This window comes from Orcinus orca, chromosome 16 (genome assembly GCF_937001465.1).
Source record: "Orcinus orca chromosome 16, mOrcOrc1.1, whole genome shotgun sequence".
In the NCBI taxonomy this organism is placed as follows: domain Eukaryota; kingdom Metazoa; phylum Chordata; class Mammalia; order Artiodactyla; family Delphinidae; genus Orcinus; species Orcinus orca.
The window spans coordinates 477,772-499,986 of record NC_064574.1 but is presented as its reverse complement, the minus strand read 5'-3'; positions in this window follow the sequence as shown (position 1 = coordinate 499,986).

Below are 22,215 nucleotides of genomic sequence, written 5' to 3'. Positions count from 1 at the left end.
TAGGGTCCAGGTGAGGGTACTACAACGCTTTGGGGGTTGCGTACGTGTGAGGGCGCGGGTGAGTGTCAGCGTACGGGTTAGGATTAGGGGACGGGTGAGGGTCAGGCTTCGGGGAAGGGTTAGGGTTAGGGTTCGGGCTAGGGTTAGGGTTAGGGGACGGGGACGGTTTAGGGTCCAGGTGAGGGTACGACAACGCTTTAGGGGGAGCGTACGTGTGAGGGCGCGGGTGAGTGTCAGCGTACGGGTTAGGATTAGGGGACGGGTGAGGGTCGGGCTTCGGGGAAGGGTTAGGGTTAGGGTTCGGGCTAGGGTTAGGGTTAGGGGACGGGGACGGTTTAGGGTCCAGTTGAGGGTCCGACAACGCTTTAGGGGGAGCGTACGTGTGAGGGCGCGGGTGAGTGTCAGCGTACGGGTTAGGATTAGGGGACGGGTGAGGGTCAGGCTTTGGGGAAGGGTTAGGGTTAGGTTTCGGGCTAGGGTTAGGGTTAGGGGACGGGGACGGTTTAGGGTCCAGGTGAGGGTACGACAACGCTTTAGGGGGAGCGTACGTGTGAGGGCGCGGGTGAGTGTCAGCGTACGGGTTAGGATTAGGGGACGGGTGAGGGTCAGGCTTCGGGGAAGGATTAGGGTTAGGGTTCGGGCTAGGGTTAGGGTTAGGGGACGGGGACGGTTTAGGGTCCAGGTGAGGGTACTACAACGCTTTGGGGGTTGCGTACGTGTGAGGGCGCGGGTGAGTGTCAGCGTACGGGTTAGGATTAGGGGACGGGTGAGGGTCAGGCTTCGGGGAAGGGTTAGGGTTAGGGTTCGGGCTAGGGTTAGGGTTAGGGGACGGGGACGGTTTAGGGTCCAGGTGAGGGTACGACAACGCTTTAGGGGGAGCGTACGTGTGAGGGCGCGGGTGAGTGTCAGCGTACGGGTTAGGATTAGGGGACGGGTGAGGGTCGGGCTTCGGGGAAGGGTTAGGGTTAGGGTTCGGGCTAGGGTTAGGGTTAGGGGACGGGGACGGTTTAGGGTCCAGGTGAGGGTACGACAACGCTTTAGGGGGAGCATACGTGTGAGGGCGCGGGTGAGTGTCAGCGTACGGGTTAGGATTAGGGGACGGGTGAGGGTCAGGCTTCGGGGAAGGGTTAGGGTTAGGGTTCGGGCTAGGGTTAGGGTTAGGGGACGGGGAAGGTTTAGGGTCCAGGTGAGGGTACGACAACGCTGTAGGGGGAGCGTACGTGTGAGGGCGCGGGTGAGTGTCAGCGTACGGGTTAGGATTAGGGGACGGGTGAGGGTCGGGCTTCGGGGAAGGGTTAGGGTTAGGGTTCGGGCTAGGGTTAGGGTTAGGGGACGGGGACGGTTTAGGGTCCAGGTGAGGGTACGACAACGCTTTAGGGGGAGCGTACGTGTGAGGGCGCGGGTGAGTGTCAGCGTACGGGTTAGGATTAGGGGACGGGTGAGGGTCAGGCTTCGGGGAAGGGTTAGGGTTAGGTTTCGGGCTAGGGTTAGGGTTAGGGGACGGGGACGGTTTAGGGTCCAGGTGAGGGTACGACAACGATTTAGGGGGAGCGTACGTGTGAGGGCGTGGGTGAGTGTCAGCGTACGGGTTAGGATTAGGGGACGGGTGAGGGTCAGGCTTCGGGGAAGGATTAGGGTTAGGGTTCGGGCTAGGGTTAGGGTTAGGGGACGGGGACGGTTTAGGGTCCAGGTGAGGGTACTACAACGCTTTGGGGGTTGCGTACGTGTGAGGGCGCGGGTGAGTGTCAGCGTACGGGTTAGGATTAGGGGACGGGTGAGGGTCAGGCTTCGGGGAAGGGTTAGGGTTAGGGTTCGGGCTAGGGTTAGTGTTAGGGGCCGGGGACGGTTTAGGGTCCAGGTGAGGGTACGACAACGCTTTAGGGGGAGCGTACGTGTGAGGGCGCGGGTGAGTGTCAGCGTACGGGTTAGGATTAGGGGACGGGTGTGGGTCAGGCTTCGGGGAAGGGTTAGGGTTAGGGTTCGGGCTAGGGTTAGGGTTAGGGGACGGGGACGGTTTAGGGTCCAGGTGAGGGTACGACAACGCTTTAGGGGGAGCATACGTGTGAGGGCGCGGGTGAGTGTCAGCGTACGGGTTAGGATTAGGGGACGGGTGAGGGTCAGGCTTCGGGGAAGGGTTAGGGTTAGGGTTCGGGCTAGGGTTAGGGTTAGGGGACGGGGACGGTTTAGGGTCCAGGTGAGGGTACGACAACGCTTTAGGGGAAGCGTACGTGTGTGGGCGTGGGTGAGTGTCAGCGTACGGGTTAGGATTAGGGGACGGGTGAGGGTCAGGCTTCGGGGAAGGGTTAGGGTTAGGGTTTGGGCTAGGGTTAGGGTTAGGGGACGGGGACAGTTTAGGGTCCAGGTGAGGGTACGACAACGCTTTAGGGGGAGCGTACGTGTGAGGGCGGGGGTGAGTGTCAGCGTACGGGTTAGGATTAGGGGACGGGTGAGGGTCAGGCTTCGGGGAAGGGTTAGGGTTAGGGTTCGGGCTAGGGTTAGGGTTAGGGGACGGGGACGGTTTAGGGTCCAGGTGAGGGTACGACAATGCTTTAGGGGGAGCGTACGTGTGAGGGCGCGGGTGAGTGTCAGCCTACGGGTTAGGATTAGGGGACGGGTGATGGTCGGGCTTCGGGGAAGGGTTAGGGTTAGGGTTCGGGCTAGGGTTAGGGTTAGGGGACGGGGACGGTTTAGGGTCCAGGTGAGGGTACGACAACGCTTTAGGGGGAGCATACGTGTGAGGGCGCGGGTGAGTGTCAGCGTACGGGTTAGGATTAGGGGACGGGTGAGGGTCAGGCTTCGGGGAAGGGTTAGGGTTAGGGTTCGGGCTAGGGTTAGGGTTAGGGGACGGGGACGGTTTAGGGTCCAGGTGAGGGTACGACAACGCTTTAGGGGGAGTGTACGTGTGAGGGCGCGGGTGAGTGTCAGCGTACGGGTTAGGATTAGGGGACGGGTGAGGGTCAGGCTTCGGGGAAGGGTTAGGGTTAGGTTTCGGGCTAGGGTTAGGGTTAGGGGACGGGGACGGTTTAGGGTCCAGGTGAGGGTACTACATCGCTTTGGGGGGAGCGTACGTGTGAGGGCGCGGGTGAGTGTCAGCGTACGGGTTAGGATTAGGGGACGGGTGAGGGTCAGGCTTCGGGGAAGGGTTAGGGTTAGGGTTCGGGCTAGGGTTAGTGTTAGGGGCCGGGGACGGTTTAGGGTCCAGGTGAGGGTACGACAACGCTTTGGGGGGACCGTACGTGTGAGGGCGCGGGTGAGTGTCAGCGTACGGGTTAGGATTAGGGGACGGGTGAGGGTCAGGCTTCGGGTAAGGGTTAGGGTTAGGGTTCGGGCTAGGGTTAGTGTTAGGGGCCGGGGACGGTTTAGGGTCCAGGTGAGGGTACGACAACGCTTTAGGGGGAGCGTACGTGTGAGGGCGCGGGTGAGTGTCAGCGTACGGGTTAGGATTAGGGGACGGGTGAGGGTCAGGCTTCGGGGAAGGGTTAGGGTTAGGGTTCGGGCTAGGGTTAGGGGACGGGGACGGGGACGGTTTAGGGTCCAGGTGAGGGTACGACAACGCTTTAGGGGGAGCGTACGTGTGAGGGCGCGGGTGAGTGTCAGCGTACGGGTTATGATTAGGGGACGGGTGAGGGTCAGGCTTCGGGGAAGGGTTAGGGTTAGGGTTCGGGCTAGGGTTAGGGTTAGGGGACGGGGACGGTTTAGGGTCCAGGTGAGGGTACGACAACGCTTTAGGGGGAGCGTACGTGTGAGGGCGCGGGTGAGTGTCAGCGTACGGGTTAGGATTAGGGGACTGGTGAGGGTCAGGCTTCGGGGAAGGGTTAGGGTAAGGGTTCGGGCTAGGGTTAGGGGACGGGGACGGGGACGGTTTAGGGTCCAGGTGAGTGTAGGACAACGCTTTGGGGGGAGCGTACGTGTGAGGGCGCGGGTGAGTGTCAGCGTACGGGTTAGGATTAGGGGACGGGTGAGGGTCAGGCTTCGGGGAAGGTTTAGGGTTAGGGTTCGGGCTAGGGTTAGGGTTAGGGGACGGGGACAGTTTAGGGTCCAGGTGAGGGTACGACAACGCTTTAGGGGGAGCGTACGTGTGAGGGCGCGGGTGAGTGTCAGCGTACGGGTTAGGATTAGGGGACGGGTAAGTGTCAGGCTTCGGGGAAGTGTTACGATTGGGGTTCGGGCTAGGGTTAGGGTTAGGGGACGGGGACGGTTTAGGGTCCAGGTGAGGGTACGACAACGCTTTAGGGGAAGCGTACGTGTGTGGGCGTGGGTGAGTGTCAGCGTACGGGTTAGGATTAGGGGACGGGTGAGGGTCAGGCTTCGGGGAAGGGTTAGGGTTAGGGTTTGGGCTAGGGTTAGGGTTAGGGGACGGGGACAGTTTAGGGTCCAGGTGAGGGTACGACAACGCTTTAGGGGGAGCGTACGTGTGAGGGCGGGGGTGAGTGTCAGCGTACGGGTTAGGATTAGGGGACGGGTGAGGGTCAGGCTTCGGGGAAGGGTTAGGGTTAGGGTTCGGGCTAGGGTTAGGGTTAGGGGACGGGGACGGTTTAGGGTCCAGGTGAGGGTACGACAACGCTTTAGGGGGAGCGTACGTGTGAGGGCGCGGGTGAGTGTCAGCGTACGGGTTAGGATTAGGGGACGGGTGAGGGTCGGGCTTCGGGGAAGGGTTAGGGTTAGGGTTCGGGCTAGGGTTAGGGTTAGGGGACGGGGACGGTTTAGGGTCCAGGTGAGGGTACGACAACGCTTTAGGGGGAGCATACGTGTGAGGGCGCGGGTGAGTGTCAGCGTACGGGTTAGGATTAGGGGACGGGTGAGGGTCAGGCTTCGGGGAAGGGTTAGGGTTAGGGTTCGGGCTAGGGTTAGGGTTAGGGGACGGGGACGGTTTAGGGTCCAGGTGAGGGTACGACAACGCTTTAGGGGGAGTGTACGTGTGAGGGCGCGGGTGAGTGTCAGCGTACGGGTTAGGATTAGGGGACGGGTGAGGGTCAGGCTTCGGGGAAGGGTTAGGGTTAGGTTTCGGGCTAGGGTTAGGGTTAGGGGACGGGGACGGTTTAGGGTCCAGGTGAGTGTAGGACAACGCTTTGGGGGGAGCGTACGTGTGAGGGCGCGGGTGAGTGTCAGCGTACGGGTTAGGATTAGGGGACGGGTGAGGGTCAGGCTTCGGGGAAGGGTTAGGGTTAGGGTTCGGGCTAGGGTTAGGGTTAGGGGACGGGGACGGTTTAGGGTCCAGGTGAGGGTACGACAACGCTTTAGGGGGAGCGTACGTTTGAGGGCGCGGGTGAGTGTCAGCGTACGGGTTAGGATTAGGGGACGGGTGAGGGTCAGGCTTCGGGGAAGGGTTAGGGTTAGGGTTCGGGCTAGGGTTAGTGTTAGGGGACGGGGACGGTTTAGGGTCCAGGTGAGGGTACAACAACGCTGTAGGGAGAGCGTACGTGTGAGGGCGCGGGTGAGTGTCAGCGTACGGGTTAGGATTAGGGGACGGGTGAGGGTCAGTCTTCGGGGAAGGGTTAGGGTTAGGGTTCGGGCTAGGGTTGGGGATGGGGACGGGGACGGTTTAGGTTCCAGGTGAGGGTACGACCACGCTTTAGGGGGAGCGTACGTGTGAGGGCGTGGGTGAGTGTCAGCGTACGGGTTAGGATTAGGGGACGGGTGAGGGTCAGGCTTCGGGGAAGGGTTAGGGTTAGGGTTCGGGCTAGGGTTAGGGTTAGGGGACGGGGACGGTTTAGGGTCCAGGTGAGGGTACGACAACGCTTTAGGGGGAGCGTACGTGTGAGGGCGGGGGTGAGTGTCAGCGTACGGGTTAGGATTAGGGGACGGGTGAGGGTCAGGCTTCGGGGAAGGGTTAGGGTTAGGGTTCGGGCTAGGGTTAGGGTTAGGGGACGGGGACGGTTTAGGGTCCAGGTGAGGGTACGACAACGCTTTAGGGGGAGCGTACGTGTGAGGGCGCGGGTGAGTGTCAGCGTACGGGTTAGGATTAGGGGACGGGTGAGGGTCGGGCTTCGGGGAAGGGTTAGGGTTAGGGTTCGGGCTAGGGTTAGGGTTAGGGGACGGGGACGGTTTAGGGTCCAGGTGAGGGTACGACAACGCTTTGGGGGGAGCGTACGTTTGAGGGCGCGGGTGAGTGTCAGCGTACGGGTTAGGATTAGGGGACGGGTGAGGGTCAGGCTTCGGGGAAGGGTTAGGGTTAGGGTTCGGGCTAGGGTTAGTGTTAGGGGACGGGGACGGTTTAGGGTCCAGGTGAGGGTACAACAACGCTGTAGGGAGAGCGTACGTGTGAGGGCGCGGGTGAGTGTCAGCGTACGGGTTAGGATTAGGGGACGGGTGAGGGTCAGTCTTCGGGGAAGGGTTAGGGTTAGGGTTCGGGCTAGGGTTGGGGATGGGGACGGGGACGGTTTAGGGTCCAGGTGAGGGTACGACCACGCTTTAGGGGGAGCGTACGTGTGAGGGCGTGGGTGAGTGTCAGCGTACGGGTTAGGATTAGGGAACGGGTGAGGGTCAGGCTTCGGGGAAGGGTTAGGGTTAGGGTTCGGGCTAGGGTTAGGGTTAGGGGACGGGGACGGTTTAGGGTCCAGGTGAGGGTACGACAACGCTTTAGGGGGAGCGTACGTGTGAGGGCGCGGGTGAGTGTCAGCGTACGGGTTAGGATTAGGGGACGGGTGAGGGTCAGGCTTCGGGGAAGGGTTAGGGTTAGGGTTCGGGCTAGGGTTAGGGTTAGGGGACGGGGACGGTTTAGGGTCCAGGTGAGGGTACGACAACGCTGTAGGGGGAGCGTACGTGTGAGGGCGCGGGTGAGTGTCAGCGTACGGGTTAGGATTAGGGGACGGGTGATGGTCGGGCTTCGGGGACGGGTTAGGGTTAGGGTTCGGGCTAGGGTTAGGGTTAGGGGACGGGGACGGTTTAGGGTCCAGGTGAGGGTACGACAACGCTTTAGGGGGAGCGTACGTGTGTGGGCGCGGGTGAGTGTCAGCGTACGGGTTAGGATTAGGGGACGGGTGAGAGTCAGGCTTCGGGGAAGGGTTAGTGTTAGGGTTCGAGCTAGGGTTAGGGTTAGGGGACGGGGACGGTTTAGGGTCCAGGTGAGGGTACGACAACGCTTTAGGGGGAGCGTACGTGTGAGGGCGCGGGTGAGTGTCAGCGTACGGGTTAGGATTAGGGGACGGGTGAGGGTCGGGCTTCGGGGAAGGGTTAGGGTTAGGGTTCGGGCTAGGGTTAGGGTTAGGGGACGGGGACGGTTTAGGGTCCAGGTGAGGGTACGACAACGCTTTAGGGGGAGCATACGTGTGAGGGCGCGGGTGAGTGTCAGCGTACGGGTTAGGATTAGGGGACGGGTGAGGGTCAGGCTTCGGGGAAGGGTTATGGTTAGGGTTCGGGCTAGGGTTAGGGTTAGGGGACGGGGACGGTTTAGGGTCCAGGTGAGGGTACGACAACGCTTTAGGGGGAGCGTACGTGTGAGGGCGCGGGTGAGTGTCAGCGTACGGGTTAGGATTAGGGTACGGGTGAGTGTCAGGCTTCGGGGAAGGATTAGGGTTAGGGTTCGGGCTAGGGTTAGGGTTAGGGGACGGGGACGGTTTAGGGTCCAGGTGAGGGTACTACAACGCTTTGGGGGGAGCGTACGTGTGAGGGCGCGGGTGAGTGTCAGCGTACGGGTTAGGATTAGGGGACGGGTGAGGGTCAGGCTTCGGGGAAGGGTTAGGGTTAGGGTTCGGGCTAGGGTTAGGGTTAGGGGACGGGGACGGTTTAGGGTCCAGGTGAGGGTACGACAACGCTTTGGGGGGAGTGTACGTTTGAGGGCGCGGGTGAGTGTCAGCGTACGGGTTAGGATTAGGGGACGGGTGAGGGTCAGGCTTCGGGGAAGGGTTAGGGTTAGGGTTCGGGCTAGGGTTAGTGTTAGGGGACGGGGACGGTTTAGGGTCCAGGTGAGGGTACGACAACGCTGTAGGGAGAGCGTACGTGTGAGGGCGCGGGTGAGTGTCAGCGTACGGGTTAGGATTAGGGGACGGGTGAGGGTCAGGCTTCGGGGAAGGGTTAGGTTTAGGGTTCGGGCTAGGGTTAGGGTTAGGGGACGGGGACGGTTTAGGGTCCAGGTGAGGGTACGACAACGCTTTAGGGGGAGCGTACGTGTGAGGGCGCGGGTGAGTGTCAGCGTACGGGTTAGGATTAGGGGACGGGTGAGGGTCAGGCTTCGGGGAAGTGTTAGGGTTAGGGTTCATGCTAGGGTTAGGGTTAGGGGACGGGGACGGTTTAGGGTCCAGGTGAGGGTACGACAACGCTTTAGGGGGAGCGTACGTGTGAGGGCGCGGGTGAGTGTCAGCGTACGGGTTAGGATTAGGGGACGGGTGAGGGTCAGGCTTCGGGGAAGCTTTAGGGTTAGGGTTCGGGCTAGGGTTAGGGTTAGGGGACGGGGACGGTTTAGGGTCCAGGTGAGGGTATGACACTGCTGTAGGGGGAGCGTACGTGTGAGGGCGCGGGTGAGTGTCAGCGTACGTGTTAGGATTAGGGGACGGGTGAGGGTCGGGCTTCGGGGAAGGGTTAGGGTTAGGGTTCGGGCTAGGGTTAGGGTTAGGGGACGGGGACGGTTTAGGGTCCAGGTGAGGGTACGACAACGCTTTAGGGGGAGCGTACGTGTGAGGGCGCGGGTGAGTGTCAGCGTACGGGTTAGGATTAGGGGACGAGTGAGGGTCAGGCTTCGGGGAAGGGTTAGGGTTAGGGTTCGGGCTAGGGTTAGGGTTAGGGGACGGGGATGGTTTAGGGTCCAGGTGAGGGTACGACAACGCTTTAGGGGGAGCGTACGTGTGAGGGCGCGGGTGAGTGTCAGCGTACGGGTTAGGATTAGGGGACGGGTGAGTGTCAGGCTTCGGGGAAGGATTAGGGTTAGGGTTCGGGCTAGGGTTAGGGTTAGGGGACGGTGACGGTTTAGGGTCCAGGTGAGGGTACTACAACGCTTTGGGGGGAGCGTACGTGTGAGGGCGCGGGTGAGTGTCAGCGTACGGGTTAGGATTAGGGGACGGGTGAGGGTCAGGCTTCGGGGAAGTGTTAGGGTTAGGGTTCGGGCTAGGGTTAGGGTTAGGGGACGGGGACGGTTTAGGGTCCAGGTGAGGGTACGACAACGCTTTGGGGGGAGCGTACGTTTGAGGGCGCGGGTGAGTGTCAGCGTACGGGTTAGGATTAGGGGACGGGTGAGGGTCAGGCTTCGGGGAAGGGTTAGGGTTAGGGTTCGGGCTAGGGTTAGTGTTAGGGGACGGGGACGGTTTAGGGTCCAGGTGAGGGTACGACAACGCTGTAGGGAGAGCGTACGTGTGAGGGCGCGGGTGAGTGTCAGCGTACGGGTTAGGATTAGGGGATGGGTGAGGGTCAGGCTTCGGGTAAGGGTTAGGGTTAGGGTTCGGGCTAGGGTTAGGGGACGGGGATGGGGACGGTTTAGGGTCCAGGTGAGGGTACGACCACGCTTTAGGGGGAACGTACGTGTGAGGGCGTGGGTGAGTGTCAGCGTACGGGTTAGGATTAGGGGATGGGTGAGGGTCAGGCTTCGGGGAAGGGTTAGGGTTAGGGTTCGGGCTAGGGTTAGGGTTAGGGGACGGGGACGGTTTAGGGTCCAGGTGAGGGTACGACAACGCTTTAGGGGGAGCGTACGTGTGAGGGCGCGGGTGAGTGTCAGCGTACGGGTTAGGATTAGGGGACGGGTGAGGGTCGGGCTTCGGGGAAGGGTTAGGGTTAGGGTTCGGGCTAGGGTTAGGGTTAGGGGACGGGGACGGTTTAGGGTCCAGGTGAGGGTACGACAACGCTTTAGGGGGAGCATACGTGTGAGGGCGCGGGTGAGTGTCAGCGTACGGGTTAGGATTAGGGGACGGGTGAGGGTCAGGCTTCGGGGAAGGGTTAGGGTTAGGTTTCGGGCTAGGGTTAGGGTTAGGGGACGGGGACGGTTTAGGGTCCAGGTGAGGGTACGACAACGCTGTAGGGGGAGCGTACGTGTGAGGGCGCGGGTGAGTGTCAGCGTACGGGTTAGGATTAGGGGACGGGAGATGGTCGGGCTTCGGGGACGGGTTAGGGTTAGGGTTCGGGCTAGGGTTAGGGTTAGGGGACGGGGACGGTTTAGGGTCCAGGTGAGGGTACGACAACGCTTTAGGGGGAGCGTACGTGTGTGGGCGCGGGTGAGTGTCAGCGTACGGGTTAGGATTAGGGGACGGGTGAGGGTCAGGCTTCGGGGAAGGGTTAGGATTAGGGTTCGGGCTAGGGTTAGGGTTAGGGGACGGGGACGGTTTAGGGTCCAGGTGAGGGTACGACAACGCTTTGGGGGGAGCGTACGTGTGAGGGCGCGGGTGAGTGTCAGCGTACGGGTTAGGATTAGGGGACGGGTGAGGGTCAGACTTCGGGGAAGTGTTAGGGTTAGGGTTTGGGCTAGGGTTAGTGTTAGGGGCCGGGGACGGTTTAGGGTCCAGGTGAGGGTACGACAACGCTTTAGGGGGAGCGTACGTGTGAGGGCGCAGGTGAGTGTCAGCGTACGGGTTAGGATTAGGGGACGGGTGAGGGTCAGGCTTCGGGGAAGGGTTAGGGTTAGGGTTCGGGCTAGGGTTAGGGGACGGGGACGGGGACGGTTTAGGGTCCAGGTGAGGGTACGACAACCCTTTAGGGGGAGCGTACGTGTGAGGGCGCGGGTGAGTGTCAGCGTACGGGTTAGGATTAGGGGACGGGTGAGGGTCAGGCTTCGGGGAAGGGTTAGGGTTAGGGTTCGGGCTAGGGTTAGGGTTAGGGGACGGGGACGGTTTAGGGTCCAGGTGAGGGTACGACAACGCTTTAGGGCGAGCGTACGTGTGAGGGCGCGGGTGAGTGTCAGCGTACGGGTTAGGATTAGGGGACGGGTGAGGGTCAGGCTTCGGGGAAGGGTTAGGGTAAGGGTTCGGGCTAGGGTTAAGGGACGGGGACGGGGACGGTTTAGGGTCCAGGTGAGTGTAGGACAACGCTTTGGGGGGAGCGTACGTTTGAGGGCGCGGGTGAGTGTCAGCGTACGGGTTAGGATTAGGGGACGGGTGAGGGTCAGGCTTCGGGGAAGGTTTAGGGTTAGGGTTCGGGCTAGGGTTAGGGTTAGGGGACGGGGACAGTTTAGGGTCCAGGTGAGGGTACGACAACGGTTTAGGGGGAGCGTACGTGTGAGGGCGCGGGTGAGTGTCAGCGTACGGGTTAGGATTAGGGGACGGGTAAGTGTCAGGCTTCGGGGAAGTGTTACGATTAGGGTTCGGGCTAGGGTTAGGGTTAGGGGACGGGGACGGTTTAGGGTCCAGGTGAGGGTACGACAACGCTTTATGGGAAGCGTACGTGTGAGGGCGCGGGTGAGTGTCAGCGTACGGGTTAGGATTAGGGGACGGGTGAGGGTCAGGCTTCGGGGAAGGGTTAGGGTTAGGGTTCGGGCTAGGGTTAGGGTTAGGGGACGGGGACGGTTTAGGGTCCAGGTGAGGGTACGACAACGCTTTAGGGGGAGCGTACGTGTGAGGGTGCGGGTGAGTTTCAGCGTACGGGTTAGGATTAGGGGACGGGTGAGGGTCAGGCTTCGGGGAAGGGTTAGGGTTAGGGTTCGGGCTAGGGTTAGGGTTAGGGGACGGGGACGGTTTAGGGTCCAGGTGAGGGTACGACAACGCTTTAGGGGAAGCGTACGTGTGTGGGCGTGGGTGAGTGTCAGCGTACGGGTTAGGATTAGGGGACGGGTGAGGGTCAGGCTTCGGGGAAGGGTTAGGGTTAGGGTTTGGGCTAGGGTTAGGGTTAGGGGACGGGGACAGTTTAGGGTCCAGGTGAGGGTACGACAACGCTTTAGGGGGAGCGTACGTGTGAGGGCGGGGGTGAGTGTCAGCGTACGGGTTAGGATTAGGGGACGGGTGAGGGTCAGGCTTCGGGGAAGGGTTAGGGTTAGGGTTCGGGCTAGGGTTAGGGTTAGGGGACGGGGACGGTTTAGGGTCCAGGTGAGGGTACGACAACGCTTTAGGGGGAGTGTACGTGTGAGGGCGCGGGTGAGTGTCAGCGTACGGGTTAGGATTAGGGGACGGGTGAGTGTCGGGCTTCGGGGAAGGGTTAGGGTTAGGGTTCGGGCTAGGGTTAGGGTTAGGGGACGGGGACGGTTTAGGGTCCAGGTGAGGGTACGACAACGCTTTAGGGGGAGCATACGTGTGAGGGCGCGGGTGAGTGTCAGCGTACGGGTTAGGATTAGGGGACGGGTGAGGGTCGGGCTTCGGGGAAGGGTTAGGGTTAGGGTTCGGGCTAGGGTTAGGGTAAGGGGACGGGGACGGTTTAGGGTCCAGGTGAGGGTACGACAACGCTTTAGGGGGAGTGTACGTGTGAGGGCGCGGGTGAGTGTCAGCGTACGGGTTAGGATTAGGGGACGGGTGAGGGTCAGGCTTCGGGGAAGGGTTAGGGTTAGGTTTCGGGCTAGGGTTAGGGTTAGGGGACGGGGACGGTTTAGGGTCCAGGTGAGGGTACTACAACGATTTGGGGGGAGCGTACGTGTGAGGGCGCGGGTGAGTGTCAGCGTACGGGTTAGGATTAGGGGACGGGTGAGGGTCCGGCTTCGGGGAAGGGTTAGGGTTAGGGTTCGGGCTAGGGTTAGGGTTAGGGGACGGGGACGGTTTAGGGTCCAGGTGAGGGTACGACAACGCTTTGGGGGGAGCGTACGTTTGAGGGCGCGGGTGAGTGTCAGCGTACGGGTTAGGATTAGGGGACGGGTGAGGGTCAGGCTTCGGGGAAGGGTTAGGGTTAGGGTTCGGGCTAGGGTTAGTGTTAGGGGACGGGGACGGTTTAGGGTCCAGGTTAGGGTACGACAACGCTGTAGGGAGAGCGTACGTGTGAGGGCGCGGGTGAGTGTCAGCGTACGGGTTAGGATTAGGGGATGGGTGAGGGTCAGTCTTCGGGGAAGGGTTAGGGTTAGGGTTCGGGCTAGGGTTAGGGGATGGGGACGGGGACGGTTTAGGGTCCAGGTGAGGGTACGACCACGCTTTAGGGGGAGCGTACGTGTGAGGGCGTGGGTGAGTGTCAGCGTACGTGTTAGGATTAGGGGACGGGTGAGGGTCAGGCTTCGGGGAAGGGTTAGGGTTAGGGTTTGGGCTAGGGTTAGGGTTAGGGGACGGGGACGGTTTAGGGTCCAGGTGAGTGTACGACAACGCTTTAGGGGGAGCGTACGTGTGAGGGCGCGGGTGAGTGTCAGCGTACGGGTTAGGATTAGGGGACGGGTGAGGGTCAGGCTTCGGGGAAGGGTTAGGGTTAGGGTTCGGGCTAGGGTTAGGGTTAGGGGACGGGGACGGTTTAGGGTCCAGGTGAGGGTACGACAACGCTGTAGGGGGAGCGTACGTGTGAGGGCGCGGGTGAGTGTCAGCGTACGGGTTAGGATTAGGGGACGGGTGATGGTCGGGCTTCGGGGACGGGTTAGGGTTAGGGTTCGGGCTAGGGTTAGGGTTAGGGGACGGGGACGGTTTAGGGTCCAGGTGAGGGTACGACAACGCTTTTGGGGGAGCGTACGTGTGTGGGCGCGGGTGAGTGTCAGCGTACGGGTTAGGATTAGGGGACGGGTGAGGGTCAGGCTTCGGGGAAGGGTTAGGGTTAGGGTTCGAGCTAGGGTTAGGGTTAGGGGACGGGGACGGTTTAGGGTCCAGGTGAGGGTACGACAACGCTTTAGGGGGAGCGTACGTGTGAGGGCGCGGGTGAGTGTCAGCGTACGGGTTAGGATTAGGGGACGGGTGAGGGTCGGGCTTCGGGGAAGGGTTAGGGTTAGGGTTCGGGCTAGGGTTAGGGTTAGGGGACGGGGACGGTTTAGGGTCCAGGTGAGGGTACGACAACGCTTTAGGGGGAGCATACGTGTGAGGGCGCGGGTGAGTGTCAGCGTACGGGTTAGGATTAGGGGACGGGTGAGGGTCAGGCTTCGGGGAAGGGTTATGGTTAGGGTTCGGGCTAGGGTTAGGGTTAGGGGACGGGGACGGTTTAGGGTCCAGGTAAGGGTACGACAACGCTTTAGGGGGAGCGTACGTGTGAGGGCGCGGGTGAGTGTCAGCGTACGGGTTAGGATTAGGGGACGGGTGAGTGTCAGGCTTCGGGGAAGGATTAGGGTTAGGGTTCGGGCTAGGGTTAGGGTTAGGGGACGGGGACGGTTTAGGGTCCAGGTGAGGGTACTACAACGCTTTGGGGGGAGCGTACGTTTGAGGGCGCGGGTGAGTGTCAGCGTACGGGTTAGGATTAGGGGACGGGTGAGGGTCAGACTTCGGGGAAGGGTTAGGGTTAGGGTTCGGGCTAGGGTTAGGGTTAGGGGACGGGGACGGTTTAGGGTCCAGGTGAGGGTACGACAACGCTTTGGGGGGAGCGTACGTTTGAGGGCGCGGGTGAGTGTCAGCGTACGGGTTAGGATTAGGGGACGGGTGAGTGTCGGGCTTCGGGGAAGGGTTAGGGTTAGGGTTCGGGCTAGGGTTAGGGTTAGGGGACGGGGACGGTTTAGGGTCCAGGTGAGGGTACGACAACGCTTTAGGGGGAGCATACGTGTGAGGGCGCGGGTGAGTGTCAGCGTACGGGTTAGGATTAGGGGACGGGTGAGGGTCGGGCTTCGGGGAAGGGTTAGGGTTAGGGTTCGGGCTAGGGTTAGGGTTAGGGGACGGGGACGGTTTAGGGTCCAGGTGAGGGTACGACAACGCTTTAGGGGGAGTGTACGTGTGAGGGCGCGGGTGAGTGTCAGCGTACGGGTTAGGATTAGGGGACGGGTGAGGGTCAGGCTTCGGGGAAGGGTTAGGGTTAGGTTTCGGGCTAGGGTTAGGGTTAGGGGACGGGGACGGTTTAGGGTCCAGGTGAGGGTACTACAACGATTTGGGGGGAGCGTACGTGTGAGGGCGCGGGTGAGTGTCAGCGTACGGGTTAGGATTAGGGGACGGGTGAGAGTCCGGCTTCGGGGAAGGGTTAGGGTTCGGGCTAGGGTTAGGGTTAGGGGACGGGGACGGTTTAGGGTCCAGGTGAGGGTACGACAACGCTTTGGGGGGAGCGTACGTTTGAGGGCGCGGGTGAGTGTCAGCGTACGGGTTAGGATTAGGGGACGGGTGAGGGTCAGGCTTCGGGGAAGGGTTAGGGTTAGGGTTCGGGCTAGGGTTAGTGTTAGGGGACGGGGACGGTTTAGGGTCCAGGTTAGGGTACGACAACGCTGTAGGGAGAGCGTACGTGTGAGGGCGCGGGTGAGTGTCAGCGTACGGGTTAGGATTAGGGGATGGGTGAGGGTCAGTCTTCGGGGAAGGGTTAGGGTTAGGGTTCGGGCTAGGGTTAGGGGATGGGGACGGGGACGGTTTAGGGTCCAGGTGAGGGTACGACCACGCTTTAGGGGGAGCGTACGTGTGAGGGCGTGGGTGAGTGTCAGCGTACGGGTTAGGATTAGGGGACGGGTGAGGGTCAGGCTTCGGGGAAGGGTTAGGGTTAGGGTTCGGGCTAGGGTTAGGGTTAGGGGACGGGGACGGTTTAGGGTCCAGGTGAGTGTACGACAACGCTTTAGGGGGAGCGTACGTGTGAGGGTGCGGGTGAGTGTCAGCGTACGGGTTAGGATTAGGGGACGGGTGAGGGTCAGGCTTCGGGGAAGGGTTAGGGTTAGGGTTCGGGCTAGGGTTAGGGTTAGGGGACGGGGACGGTTTAGGGTCCAGGTGAGGGTACGACAACGCTGTAGGGGGAGCGTACGTGTGAGGGCGCGGGTGAGTGTCAGCGTACGGGTTAGGATTAGGGGACGGGTGATGGTCGGGCTTCGGGGACGGGTTAGGGTTAGGGTTCGGGCTAGGGTTAGGGTTAGGGGACGGGGACGGTTTAGGGTCCAGGTGAGGGTACGACAACGCTTTTGGGGGAGCGTACGTGTGAGGGCGCGGGTGAGTGTCAGCGTACGGGTTAGGATTAGGGGACGGGTGAGGGTCAGGCTTCGGGGAAGGGTTATGGTTAGGGTTCGGGCTAGGGTTAGGGTTAGGGGACGGGGACGGTTTAGGGTCCAGGTGAGGGTACGACAACGCTTTAGGGGGAGCGTACGTGTGAGGGCGCGGGTGAGTGTCAGCGTACGGGTTAGGATTAGGGGACGGGTGAGTGTCAGGCTTCGGGGAAGGATTAGGGTTAGGGTTCGGGCTAGGGTTAGGGTTAGGGGACGGGGACGGTTTAGGGTCCAGGTGAGGGTACTACAACGCTTTGGTGGGAGCGTACGTGTGAGGGCGCGGGTGAGTGTCAGCGTACGGGTTAGGATTAGGGGACGGGTGAGGATCAGGCTTCGGGGAAGGGTTAGGGTTAGGGTTCGGGCTAGGGTTAGGGTTAGGGGACGGGGACGGTTTAGGGTCCAGGTGAGGGTACGACAACGCTTTGGGGGGAGCGTACGTTTGAGGGCGCGGGTGAGTGTCAGCGTACGGGTTAGGATTAGGGGACGGGTGAGGGTCAGGCTTCGGGGAAGGGTTAGGGTTAGGGTTCGGGCTAGGGTTAGTGTTAGGGGACGGGGACGGTTTAGGGTCCAGGTGAGGGTACGACAACGCTGTAGGGAGAGCGTACGTGTGAGGGCGCGGGTGAGTGTCAGCGTACGGGTTAGGATTAGGGGACGGGTGAGGGTCAGGCTTCTGGGAAGGGTTAGGTTTAGGGTTCGGGCTAGGGTTAGGGTTAGGGGACGGGGACGGTTTAGGGTCCAGGTGAGGGTACGACAACGCTTTAGGGGGAGCGTACGTGTGAGGGCGCGGGTGAGTGTCAGCGTACGGGTTAGGATTAGGGGACGGGTGAGGGTCAGGCTTCGGGGAAGGGTTAGGGTTAGGGTTCGGGTTAGGGTTAGGGTTAGGGGACGGGGACGGTTTAGGGTCCAGGTGAGGGTACGACAACGCTTTAGGGGGAGCGTACGTGTGAGGGCGCAGGTGAGTGTCAGCGTACGGGTTAGGATTAGGGGACGAGTGAGGGTCAGGCTTCGGGGAAGGGTTAGGGTTAGGGTTCGGGCTAGGGTTAGGGTTAGGGGACGGGGACGGTTTAGGGTCCAGGTGAGGGTACGACAACGCTTTAGGGGGAGCGTACGTGTGAGGGCGCGGGTGAGTGTCAGCGTACGGGTTAGGATTAGGGGACGGGTGAGTGTCAGGCTTCGGGGAAGGATTAGGGTTAGGGTTCGGGCTAGGGTTAGGGTTAGGGGACGGGGACGGTTTAGGGTCCAGGTGAGGGTACTACAACGCTTTGGGGGGAGCGTATGTGTGAGGGCGCGGGTGAGTGTCAGCGTACGGGTTAGGATTAGGGGACGGGTGAGGGTCGGGCTTCGGGGAAGGGTTAGGGTTAGGGTTCGGGCTAGGGTTAGGGTTAGGGGACGGGGACGGTTTAGGGTCCAGGTGAGGGTACGACAACGCTTTGGGGGGAGCGTACGTTTGAGGGCGCTGGTGAGTGTCAGCGTACGGGTTAGGATTAGGGGACGGGTGAGGGTCAGGCTTCGGGGAAGGGTTAGGGTTAGGGTTCGGGCTAGGGTTAGTGTTAGGGGATGGGGACGGTTTAGGGTCCAGGTGAGGGTACGACAACGCTGTAGGGAGAGCGTACGTGTGAGGGCGCGGGTGAGTGTCAGCGTACGGGTTAGGATTAGGGGATGGGTGAGGGTCAGTCTTCGGGGAAGGGTTAGGGTTAGGGTTCGGGCTAGGGTTAGGGGATGGGGACGGGGACGGTTTAGGGTCCAGGTGAGGGTACGACCACGCTTTAGGGGGAACGTACGTGTGAGGGCGTGGGTGAGTGTCAGCGTACGGGTTAGGATTAGGGGACGGGTGAGGGTCAGGCTTCGGGGAAGGGTTAGGGTTAGGGTTCGGGCTAGGGTTAGGGTTAGGGGACGGGGACGGTTTAGGGTCCAGGTGAGGGTACGACAACGCTTTGGGGGGAGCGTACGTTTGAGGGCGCGGGTGAGTGTCAGCGTACGGGTTAGGATTAGGGGACGGGTGAGGGTCAGGCTTCGGGGAAGTGTTAGGGTTAGGGTTCGGGCTAGGGTTAGTGTTAGGGGACGGGGACGGTTTAGGGTCCAGGTGAGGGTACGACAACGCTGTAGGGAGAGCGTACGTGTGAGGGCGCGGGTGAGTGTCAGCGTACGGGTTAGGATTAGGGGACGGGTGAGGGTCAGGCTTCGGGGAAGGGTTAGGTTTAGGGTTCGGGCTAGGGTTAGGGTTAGGGGACGGGGACGGTTTAGGGTCCAGGTGAGGGTACGACAACGCTTTAGGGGGAGCGTACGTGTGAGGGCGCGCGTGAGTGTCAGCGTACGGGTTAGGATTAGGGGACGGGTGAGGGTCAGGCTTCGGGGAAGTGTTAGGGTTAGGGTTCGGGCTAGGGTTAGGGTTAGGGGACGGGGACGGTTTAGGGTCCAGCTGAGGGTACGACAACGCTTTAGGGGAAGCGTACGTGTGAGGGCGCGGGTGAGTGTCAGCGTACGGGTTAGGATTAGGGGACGGGTGAGGGTCAGGCTTCGGGGAAGGGTTAGGGTTAGGGTTCGGGCTAGGGTTAGGGTTAGGGGACGGGGACGGTTTAGGGTCCAGGTGAGGGTATGACAATGCTGTAGGGGGAGCGTACGTGTGAGGGCGCGGGTGAGTGTCAGCGTACCTGTTAGGATTAGGGGACGGGTGAGGGTCGGGCTTCGGGGAAGGGTTAGGGTTAGGGTTCAGGCTAGGGTTAGGGTTAGGGGACGGGGACGGTTTAGGGTCCAGGTGAGGGTACGACAACGCTTTAGGGGGAGCGTACGTGTGAGGGCGCGGGTGAGTGTCAGCGTACGGGTTAGGATTAGGGGACGGGTGAGGGTCAGGCTTCTGGGAAGGGTTAGGTTTAGGGTTCGGGCTAGGGTTAGGGTTAGGGGACGGGGACGGTTTAGGGTCCAGGTGAGGGTACGACAACGCTTTAGGGGGAGCGTACGTGTGAGGGCGCGGGTGAGTGTCAGCGTACGGGTTAGGATTAGGGGACGGGTGAGGATCAGGCTTCGGGGAAGTGTTAGGGTTAGGGTTCATGCTAGGGTTAGGGTTAGGGGACGGGGACGGTTTAGGGTCCAGGTGAGGGTACGACAACGCTTTAGGGGGAGCGTACGTGTGAGGGCGCGGGTGAGTGTCAGCGTACGGGTTAGGATTAGGGGACGAGTGAGGGTCAGGCTTCGGGGAAGGGTTAGGGTTAGGGTTCGGGCTAGGGTTAGGGTTAGGGGACGGGGATGGTTTAGGGTCCAGGTGAGGGTACGACAACGCTTTAGGGGGAGCGTACGTGTGAGGGCGCGGGTGAGTGTCAGCGTACGGGTTAGGATTAGGGGACGGGTGAGTGTCAGGCTTCGGGGAAGGATTAAGGTTAGGGTTCGGGCTAGGGTTAGGGTTAGGGGACGGGGACGGTTTAGGGTCCAGGTGAGGGTACGACAACGCTTTGGGGGGAGCGTACGTGTGAGGGCGCGGGTGAGTGTCAGCGTACGGGTTAGGATTAGGGGACGGGTGAGGGTCGGGCTTCGGGGAAGGGTTAGGGTTAGGGTTCGGGCTAGGGTTAGGGTTAGGGGACGGGGACGGTTTAGGGTCCAGGTGAGGGTACGACAACGCTTTGGGGGGAGCGTACGTTTGAGGGCGCGGGTGAGTGTCAGCGTACGGGTTAGGATTAGGGGACGGGTGAGGGTCAGGCTTCGGGGAAGGGTTAGGGTTAGGGTTCGGGCTAGGGTTAGTGTTAGGGGACGGGGACGGTTTAGGGTCCAGGTGAGGGTACGACAACGCTGTAGGGAGAGCGTTCGTGTGAGGGCGCGGGTGAGTGTTAGCGTACGGGTTAGGATTAGGGGACGGGTGAGGGTCAGGCTTCGGGTAAGGGTTAGGGTTAGGGTTCGGGCTAGGGTTAGTGTTAGGGGACGGGGACGGTTTAGGGTCCAGGTGAGGGTACGACCACGCTTTAGGGGGAACGTACGTGTGAGGGCGTGGGTGAGTGTCAACGTACGGGTTAGGATTAGGGGACGGGTGAGGGTCAGGCTTCGGGGAAGGGTTAGGGTTAGGGTTCGGGCTAGGGTTAGGGTTAGGGGACGGGGACGGTTTAGGGTCCAGGTGAGGGTACGACAACGCTTTGGGGGGAGCGTACGTTTGAGGGCGCGGGTGAGTGTCAGCGTACGGGTTAGGATTAGGGGACGGGTGAGGGTCAGGCTTCGGGGAAGTGTTAGGGTTAGGGTTCGGGCTAGGGTTAGTGTTAGGGGACGGGGACGGTTTAGGGTCCAGGTGAGGGTACGACAACGCTGTAGGGAGAGCGTACGTGTGAGGGCGCGGGTGAGTGTCAGCGTACGGGTTAGGATTAGGGGACGGGTGAGGGTCAGGCTTCGGGGAAGGGTTAGGTTTAGGGTTCGGGCTAGGGTTAGGGTTAGGGGACGGGGACGGTTTAGGGTCCAGGTGAGGGTACGACAACGCTTTAGGGGGAGCGTACGTGTGAGGGCGCGCGTGAGTGTCAGCGTACGGGTTAGGATTAGGGGACGGGTGAGGGTCAGGCTTCGGGGAAGTGTTAGGGTTAGGGTTCGGGCTAGGGTTAGGGTTAGGGGACGGGGACGGTTTAGGGTCCAGCTGAGGGTACGACAACGCTTTAGGGGAAGCGTACGTGTGAGGGCGCGGGTGAGTGTCAGCGTACGGGTTAGGATTAGGGGACGGGTGAGGGTCAGGCTTCGGGGAAGGGTTAGGGTTAGGGTTCGGGCTAGGGTTAGGGTTAGGGGACGGGGACGGTTTAGGGTCCAGGTGAGGGTATGACAATGCTGTAGGGGGAGCGTACGTGTGAGGGCGCGGGTGAGTGTCAGCGTACCTGTTAGGATTAGGGGACGGGTGAGGGTCGGGCTTCGGGGAAGGGTTAGGGTTAGGGTTCGGGCTAGGGTTAGGGTTAGGGGACGGGGACGGTTTAGGGTCCAGGTGAGGGTACGACAACGCTTTAGGGGGAGCGTACGTGTGAGGGCGATGGTGAGTGTCAGCGTACGGGTTAGGATTAGGGGACGGGTGAGGGTCGGGCTTCGGGGAAGGGTTAGGGTTAGGGTTCGGGCTAGGGTTAGGGTTAGGGGACGGGGACGGTTTAGGGTCCAGGTGGGGGTACGACAACGCTTTAGGGGGAGCATACGTGTGAGGGCGCGGGTGAGTGTCAGCGTACGGGTTAGGATTAGGGGACGGGTGAGGGTCAGGCTTCGGGGAAGGGTTAGGGTTAGGGTTCGGGCTAGGGTTAGGGATAGGGGACGGGGACGGTTTATGGTCCAGGTGAGGGTACGACAACGCTTTAGGGGGAGCGTACGTGTGAGGGCGCAGGTGAGTGTCAGCGTACGGGTTAGGATTAGGGGACGGGTGAGTGTCAGGCTTCGGGGAAGGATTAGGGTTAGGGTTCGGGCTAGGGTTAGGGTTAGGGGACGGGGACGGTTTAGGGTCCAGGTGAGGGTACTACAACGCTTTGGGGGGAGCGTACGTGTGAGGGCGCGGGTGAGTGTCAGCGTACGGGTTAGGATTAGGGGACGGGTGAGGGTCAGGCTTCGGGGAAGGGTTAGGGTTAGGGTTCGGGCTAGGGTTAGGGTTAGGGGACGGGGACGGTTTAGGGTCCAGGTGAGGGTACGACAACGCTTTGGGGGGAGCGTACGTGTGAGGGCGCGGGTGAGTGTCAGCGTACGGGTTAGGATTAGGGGACGGGTGAGGGTCAGGCTTCGGGGAAGGGTTAGGGTTAGGGTTCGGGCTAGGGTTAGTGTTAGGGGACGGGGACGGTTTAGGGTCCAGGTGAGGGTACGACAACGCTGTAGGGAGAGCGTACGTGTGAGGGCGCGGGTGAGTGTCAGCGTACGGGTTAGGATTAGGGGACGGGTGAGGGTCAGGCTTCGGGGAAGGGTTAGGTTTAGGGTTCGGGCTAGGGTTAGGGTTAGGGGACGGGGACGGTTTAGGGTCCAGGTGAGGGTACGACAACGCTTTAGGGGGAGCGTACGTGTGAGGGCGCGGGTGAGTGTCAGCGTACGGGTTAGGATTAGGGGACGGGTGAGGGTCAGGCTTCGGGTAAGTGTTAGGGTTAGGGTTCGGGCTAGGGTTAGGGTTAGGGGACGGGGACGGTTTAGGGTCCAGGTGAGGGTACGACAACGCTTTGGGGGGAGCGTACGTTTGAGGGCGCGGGTGAGTGTCAGCGTACGGGTTAGGATTAGGGGACGGGTGAGGGTCAGGCTTCGGGGAAGGGTTAGGGTTAGGGTTCGGGCTAGGGTTAGGGTTAGGGGACGGGGACGGTTTAGGGTCCAGGTGAGGGTACGATAACGCTTTGGGGGGAGCGTACGTT